Source organism: Aptenodytes forsteri, unplaced genomic scaffold (assembly GCF_000699145.1).
Source record: "Aptenodytes forsteri isolate BGI_AS27 unplaced genomic scaffold, ASM69914v1 Scaffold243, whole genome shotgun sequence".
Classification (NCBI taxonomy): domain Eukaryota; kingdom Metazoa; phylum Chordata; class Aves; order Sphenisciformes; family Spheniscidae; genus Aptenodytes; species Aptenodytes forsteri.
This window is the reverse complement of record NW_008795314.1, coordinates 1,368,957-1,377,141: the sequence shown is the minus strand read 5'-3', so window position 1 is coordinate 1,377,141 and position 8,185 is coordinate 1,368,957.

Below are 8,185 nucleotides of genomic sequence, written 5' to 3'. Positions count from 1 at the left end.
TGGGGGGGAGTGAGCGAACGGCTGTGTGGTGTTTAGCTGCCTGCCAGGTTAAACCACAACAGGCGGGCAATTATAATTATTGACACAGAGATGAATGCAGAAACACCATCAGAAGAGCTCATATTTGAGAGCAGCTGTATCCCACATCCTGAACCACAGAGCATCATGTTGTGGCTGCTTCAGGACAATGCGAGAAACCCTTTGCAAACACACAAGGCAACCTGCCCTCCCTCAAGCCTGTTCCTTGTTTCTAGTACTTAGAAATTGGCTTAAATCCCCCAGCACAAGGTCTAAGAGCCCTTCTGCTATTTCTGTGGTCGTTAATTACGACAACTGGGTCTATCAGGGTTTTGCATGCTGGAAGTGCTGCAGGTACAACAGCTAATTAGCATTACGCACACCTTATCACCTCTTGGTGCCCACAACCTCCCATCCGAGCCACAGCTCTGCAGAAAGAGTTGCTACAGAGAAGGAAGGAGAAAGGAAAAAAGAAAAAAAAAAAAAAAAGAAAATTATCTTGGCTCCCAGCCCAAACCTTTCTCATTTCAAGAATCTGCTGGCTGGTAACCTCCTCGAGTTACAAGGGAGGCTGCTTGTCAAGAGCTGACCTGAGCTGGATTTAATTGAAAGCCAGTTGCTGGCGGTGGGAGCGAGAGATCCAAAAAGGCACTTTGGGGAGGCTCCACACAGAGCGACCAGGAGCACAGGAGCAGTCGGGGCGGACGGGAGCCGCGCGAGCAGAGAGCACCCTCTGCAGTTACGCTGAGGAGAACCAGACCCTGGATTTGGAGAGTCTGGGTTGGAGAGCCCTGGGCTGCTTCCCTCAGGTCCTGCCTGTTAAATCAGATCCAGCCTGTTCGCTTTGCACTCAGCATGCGCCGAGCCTTCTGCAGGGTACATCAGAGGGCAATGCACCGCTTGCATACAGACCCAGCACTGAGAGAGCCCGTGTTGAGGCAGCAAGACCCAAAGGTCCGTCTCACAGCGCCTGGACGCAGAAGCCCATTTCAAGGTGTTTCTCCGCAGAGGTTTTCCCACAGCACTGCCAAACGCAGAGCAGATACAGTGCATTTCTATCTGCTCCCCCGAAACTGCACAGCTTCCTCCGCTCAGGCCAAATGCCCTTGTCATCAGCAGTCGGCCCAGCAAAACTAGGATGAGAGCTAGCCAGGGACGAGCCGGTGTCCTCCCCAGGCTCTGCTGCTGCAGGTCCTCCAACAGCTTCACAAACCAGCGAGTCCCTCAAGCACTCACAACCTACCTCTGTTTATCATCCCATAAAGATGTAACTCTTCCCACCTCCCAACCCTCAGCTAGGAAGGCTTGCGTTAAGTTTTTGGACAGTATTTTACATTGGCGGGGGGGTTGGGGGGAAGAGCTTTTTACAGCTACACGCAGCTTCCAGGACAGCAGTGCTGTCTGGGGATTTGCAAACTGGATTAGCTGCGAGCAACCAACTGCTAATCCCAGCTCTACCGCTGAGGATGCCTGTCGCCTTGGGCATACCACTTCACTTTCCATTTCAAAATTCTCCTGTTTTGCAATATTTATCTCCTGCATGAAGTTTTTTGGGGGCAGGAATTTATTAGCAGAGGAAAAACAAATCAAGTATTTCACAGCAGTACTTTGCAGTAGAAAATATTGAGCAGTCTCTGCATCTAAGTATTATCGATATCCTAAGCCTTTAATTCCACCAGAGACAAAATAAGTTCATTTGAGAGTTTCAGTCAGTGATCCAGGAACATTATCATTCTTGCTAAATATAGCCTCTCATGAAAACATTGACCATCAAACTGCGCTTTCAGCTGCTTAGTACTTACCAGGGTATTCCTGCTCCTTTTCTCTGCAGCCTAAGCCCCCGCCACCTTAAGACTTCGTCACCATCTGAAAAGAAGTTTAATTTTTAATGGTGCAACATGACCCTTCATTCCTCTCAAAATAAAGTGACACGTGTACACACACAGAGTAAAACCAAACCACACCACGGCATGCTACGAGTTGAAAAGCCAGGGAAGACAGACGCAGAGAGCTCTTTCTGTGCTTTGCACAAGCCTGGCTCACAGGTTCATCTTCACGGACAATCAGGATCTGAGCTTTACTGATCCCTCGTTATCACTACTTATCAACGCATCATTTCATAACTCACAGTTGCCTAAATATGAAAAATAATCCCTTTGTTTTCCTTCTGTGTATTTAACTACTCACCTCTGCGTCTCACCTGGCTTGTTACCGACCTCACCTGGCCACAGGTAGCTACAGCCTTTGGCTCCCTCACAGACCAAGTCTTTTGCTTTGATCCTGCAGTGAATCCAAACCCATGGTGGGGGTGAGCTGGTGTTGGAAAGCAGAATGAGACCCATGTATTCCTCCCCCCCACCCAAGTTTGGACAGGGGGGTGTAAAACTGCCTAAGCAGAACCAGCTTATGCCCTGGGAACCCTTTCCCCAGCCCAGCCATGCATGCCAGGCAATACTTCACTTGCCTGGTGAAAAAAAAAAATGCTCGTGGTGGGTAAAAACCAAGGTCTGATTGTCCATAGCCTTGTGACAGCCCCAGGAATGCATCCATCAGCCCAGAGCTCCATCCATAGCAGACCCACCAGGTTCCCCAAGCACACAGTTACCAGGGCAGGCTGAGCTGCTCAAGACCTGGGAGCAGCAGAAGCGACAGCTCTGCGAGAGCAGCCAAGAGAGCGCCATCACCAGCAAGGGCAGAGGCCCACGGTACCCAAACTGGGTCCAGCGATGGTAGCCAGGGTTAGCCACAGCCAGTGATCGCTAGACAAGGCAGGGCCGAGGCCGAGTCAGTCGTGTCAGTTAACACCTGGTCGGGATCGACACAGTAAGAGGCCAGGCATGGACACGCACCTACTTTGTAGCTTAAACAAGGACCAACAGCAAGGAACTGAGCTCAAACACAGCTCCAGAGGGGAGCAGGGGGTTAGAGCACGGTGGCCAGGCGGGCTGTGGGGCTAGGGAAACGGCCACATGCAAACGTGCTCATAGCTAGCCCGCAGGGGGGAAAAGTCCCTGTGAACATCTCAGGGCTATCTACAGTCACTGGCCCTTCTCCACTGGAGTCTGACAGGCACCTTCCTTAACTAACAGCATTACACAACGTGCCTGGATCTCCCTCAGTACAAAAGTGACTTATCCGGGAAGCATGTCTTGAACACGAAGCTTCCAGTGTTGCAGCATTTCAAGTCATCCTCCCCTCCCAATCCCTGGGACTGGTGGTTTATTTGTTTGCTGCAGAACATTATAAATATTTTTACCGGCTAGCAAACTTTTAAATTGAATTGCTTTCTGCATGAAATGAAACCCAGTGTGCATAATGCTCTTTTCTTCCCCTACAGTCATTTTTTGTGTGTATATCAAATCACAGCAGCGCTGGCATGAAAGCACGAAGCGTAGGCAAGCGCTGTTCCATGCCGACTCTGATGAACACCCGCAGGGGCACTGAGCACCGTCCTCTGCCACTGACTGCGAAAGGGCAGCACTTCGTGTCTTACCAACACGTCTGAGAATTTGCAGAATTAAGCTCTTATGAAGCATAATTATTATAATTATTCATAAATGTCATTGAGATCTGCCTGTGATTGCTGCTCTATTTCACTCTGCAATGAGGTAAGGATGGCATATGAATGTGAATGCTGGAACACTCGTTTTTCAGACTCACACATGCCGTATTTTCTCCAAAACTTCCAATTACAGCACAAGTGCCCATTGTGCTGGTGAGTTTAGCACTGCATAGAGTCTACCTGCTGTGTGCCCTAACACGCCAGCGGAGAGCATCAGCCTCACACCCACGCCATTAGCCTGCTGCCTCTGAAAGCAGAGGAGGAATCCCAGCCCTGCGGGGAGGAAGAGCAGCTACTTTCATCGTACTGCAAGGTTGGGTCACCTACACACAGAGAAAACACCTAAATGGAAGCGCCAGCTGATGAACACGTTGGTTTTACCCTGTGACAAGCGGAGCATAGGAATACATGACAGTGGTCATTATAATCCTATATAGATATTTTATAGGAATATGTATAATGGGAAGAAAGGTAGTCTAGAAGTTTAGTCTGCAAGTTTTAGATGAGCATTTGGAGAAATTTCACCAAGGGTAAAGGCCGAGCACTCACTGCTGTTCTCTACCTGCGTTTTCCTCCCTCAATCATGCTGCTTGAACAGGACAGGGGCACTCTGGCAGCTTGTGATTCTTTCCACTGCCCCCTGCTTTTAGCACCAAACACTCAGTCCCACGGCAAAGGAGCACAGCACGCAGCCCTGAGCATCCTCCGCTGTTTTATTGCTACAGAGGAAATACTTCACTTCCTTAGCACAATCATTCAGCACCGGAGCTGTTAAACAAATGCTCTGTACCACAGTACACTTTTGCGAGCACAAAACAAATAAAGATGTATGGTGGTGAAGCTCTTTTAAACAGGTTATCATCTGTGTAATTGTTTTTTTTTTTTTAAACAAAGATTAATAATCATAACAAACTCTGCAGGTCAGGCATTACCACAAGATGAGTGGCTCTGACAATAAGCAGTCACCCCTGCATTTAGTAAGGATGCTTAATTGAAGCTAATTTCACTAAGTGACCTTAACAAATAGCAATTTCCCTTTAATGTGACAGAACGAATGATTTTTTTTTTTAAGGCACAAACCTTCTATTTTTCCCCCCCTTCATGATTTAAGTTTGAAGTGCAAACTCCTAAACGTCCTTTTATCCAAAGATTCAAAGGGCTGTGCGCAGCAAAATCTAACCTGCAAGGTTCTTCTTTATTTGTTCACATAAAGGATTTTACAGTCAGCTATTAAATACAGATTCTTTCTCTCAGAAATCAGAATACCAAGGCCATCCAAAGATCACACTACTGGAGCCACAGTGGATTTTAACAAATCCACAATTACTGAATCTCGAGGGAAAAATGCAGCAGGCAGAATTTGTCTGTACTGGCCTCCTTCCATGAGGCACTTTGTTACCCTCCCTCAGCATCTTCATCTCTGCAATCATATTCTTTCACATACAATCCAGCCAACTGATAGCCAGCAAAGCTGTTCCCTGCTGCTCCCTCCATGCCCTTTAATCGCAGTATGGAGCCAGGACGGAATCATGCCCTTTAGCCACACAGTTTCTGACTGGACAATAGCCCTCCACATCGACATTTAATTTTAGATAAACAGGACCCAAATACTCCACAATTCTGATGAATTTTGTGGAGTCTTTCAGACATACAACACTTGAGTTAGGAGAAAGATATCCAAAGTCATGGGAAAGGATACTGGAAGAACCCACAAAAAAACCCCAAAAACCTAGATTAGACACATTCTCCCCTCAACAATGGGGTCAGTTTTCTTAAGATGGGCTCTCAAACAGGACAGGGAAGAAAACACACTGAGACTGAAGCAGCCACCCTGATTTCCCCAAGACATTTCACTAGTCTATGCCATGACTAGAATGAAGTGGTTCAAAAGGGCTATTTAGCAGTAACAAAACATTTTCATTTTCCTAAGCAGGCCCTTACAGGTGGCACAAAGCACTTCACAAAGCATTTGAGATCCATCAGTTAAGACCGTCTCCCTCTTCCAAAGCCCCTGGCATGACTGTTTAAAACAGTGACAAGAGCAATTCTGACAACTTAGCAAGCATATTAACAAAAACATTGTCTGTGATTCACTTTTAGTTGCATGGCTGTGACCACGAAAAGAAATATAGTAGGAGAGTTGGGTACACTCACTTGAAATCAGCATTTTCATTAGGATAATCATTGTGTGACCCCGTTCTCAATTATCACCAATTCTAACCCAAAGACACCTTTTATTAAAGTAAAAAAGTTTCAATTGTTTAAATTAGACTTCTGCACAGTGTCAAAATGTAAACAAAAGAGAAAGGATAGCTCGGAGGAGGACATGTCAACAGCTGAAATAACTAAGACAGCAGAGAAAGTATGAAACAAATAGAAGTTGAGGCAATGCCAGCAGTAGCTAAATGCCCAAGCTCAACTGAACAAAGCAAGCCCTTCATGTGCCAGCTGAGAATTATTCTCAGTTCCAGACTTGCTCTCTATTGCACTTTAAGGATGTTTTTTCCACTCTCTCATTAGTGCTTCTCTGTGGTACTAACACAGTCTCTGGTAAGTTAAACTTATCAAAGCATCATTCTGAATTTATCCATGAAAACTACAACAAACAGGGTCCCAACCTTGCTTCTGAACCAGTGTGGTCATATCAGAATGACAAGTATCTTGTTAAGCAGCTAACTTCTCAACTTCATCTCCATCTTTAAATTCTCCCATTTTTTAACACTTCTGCCAGCATGTTAGAAGACCTACCGGGGAACAAGAAAAACACGGTATTAACTTCTGCTGCCATTCAATTAGCATAAGTGGGGCTACAAGACTTCCAAGGAAAACAGTGGCGTGGATGAAGTCTTTGAAAAAGCATTTTGCTAGAAAAATTAATGGTCATGATTGTTAGTTAAGACAGGATCTTACATACTTGCACAATTCGAGTCAAAGCTGAGTATCGTGTTTACTGGCGTGATGTTGAACATAGTGGTTCCTATTTATACTGACAGCAAGCAATTAATCATTGCCCTAGAAAACAACCTTTGAGGTTCTCTTCGTACACACCTACTCTTCAAACAGAGGCAAGCTGCTAGGCAACCTCTGTAGCATTAGTTACTGGCACTTAGTCAGGTTGGTGTCCAGGGAACCCCATTCCCCAGCTGAAGTAAACTTGTGGAGTTCGAAGAAAGTCACATGGAGCTTTCCCAGTCTGGTTAACTGACACACGGTCCCGAATTTATGGTTTTCTACACTTAAATTTTTCCATAAAGTTATACCAGCAAACTCCACCAGGAAGTTCTCTTTCCAGTATAGTTTACAATGGTCACAAAAATTGAAAGAACTATACCAGCAGAAGACTTCTAGTTTAATAACTGTACCACACACACCCTGTCAACACTGAGAATTTGAAAACATGTTAATTAAAAGTTTTCACTGACACTTTTTTTTTTTTTTTTTTTACACCCCTTATGAGTTTAGCTATATCTGCAGAAATTTACAGATCTGAATTACTTATAAAGAACATTTTATAAATGGTTCTCTTCCTTATCTCAACTTGCTAACATAGATTGTACCTAATGAAATTAACACAACAAAAGTAAAAGCACATCACTTAATTATGAACAAGGTCTACAGTTGTAGAAATTTTCCTCTTTCCATAAATTCATATATTAAAATGAAAATCAACTGGCAAGACAAAAATATAGATATGCTTATATAATATGCATTAAAGACTGATTTGTAGCAGCTGCTTTGGCACTCAAATGTCAAGAATATCAGTTTTCATTTCCTCTTTAGCATTTGTTTGAAAAACTTGGGGATGCGATATGTCAAGATATTAAACCTTAGTAACAACCTAAAAGGATAAGAAGAGGAAAAAAAAAACCACCATAGGAAAGAAAGACTTCTTTTCAATAAACCCAAGCAACTTAATGTGTAATTTCGCTTATAAAGATAAAACCCCTAATATAAAACAAATCCACAATACCACAAATACAGCAAAAGCCTTTTTTCAAATCCCACTTAATTTAACAGTAAGCTCCCAATTCAGATTAACATGAAATTGTTCAAAGGCTAAGGAGGTGAAATGAATGGGGTGCAGTCTCAGGGCTGGTAAATGCTGATAAAAAGATTAAGAGATGGAATCATAAATGGATATCAGCATTACTATTCTTTATATTGCTATACCAAAAATTTTGACCGAACTAACAATTGTGCACAGCTGGGTGGATTTTTCACCTCCTGACAAATCAAAGAAATATGAGTAAGTGAAAAGCAATCATGCATCATCATCAGCTTGATTAACTGAGAATTGTCACTTAAGATCAAATGTCAAAAGCGATACTTATCTAGTTAATAGTAAAAAAAAAATTGGTTATCCATGATGCGGTTTTGAGAATTTCATGATTCCTTGTAAAACTTGTCACAGAGCAGTAATACTTCACTTTAGTGACCCAATAAATAGTTCTGAACAGCCTTCTAACATTATCTGATATTGAGTCAGACCAAGCAGAACAGAGGAAAAAAAGATAGCAAAGCATCAGATTCACAGAGGTCCTGAAAATCCGCAAGTTCTAGTTCATTAGTACCCCTGAAAGTCAGTCTCAAAATGCTTTTTGAAAC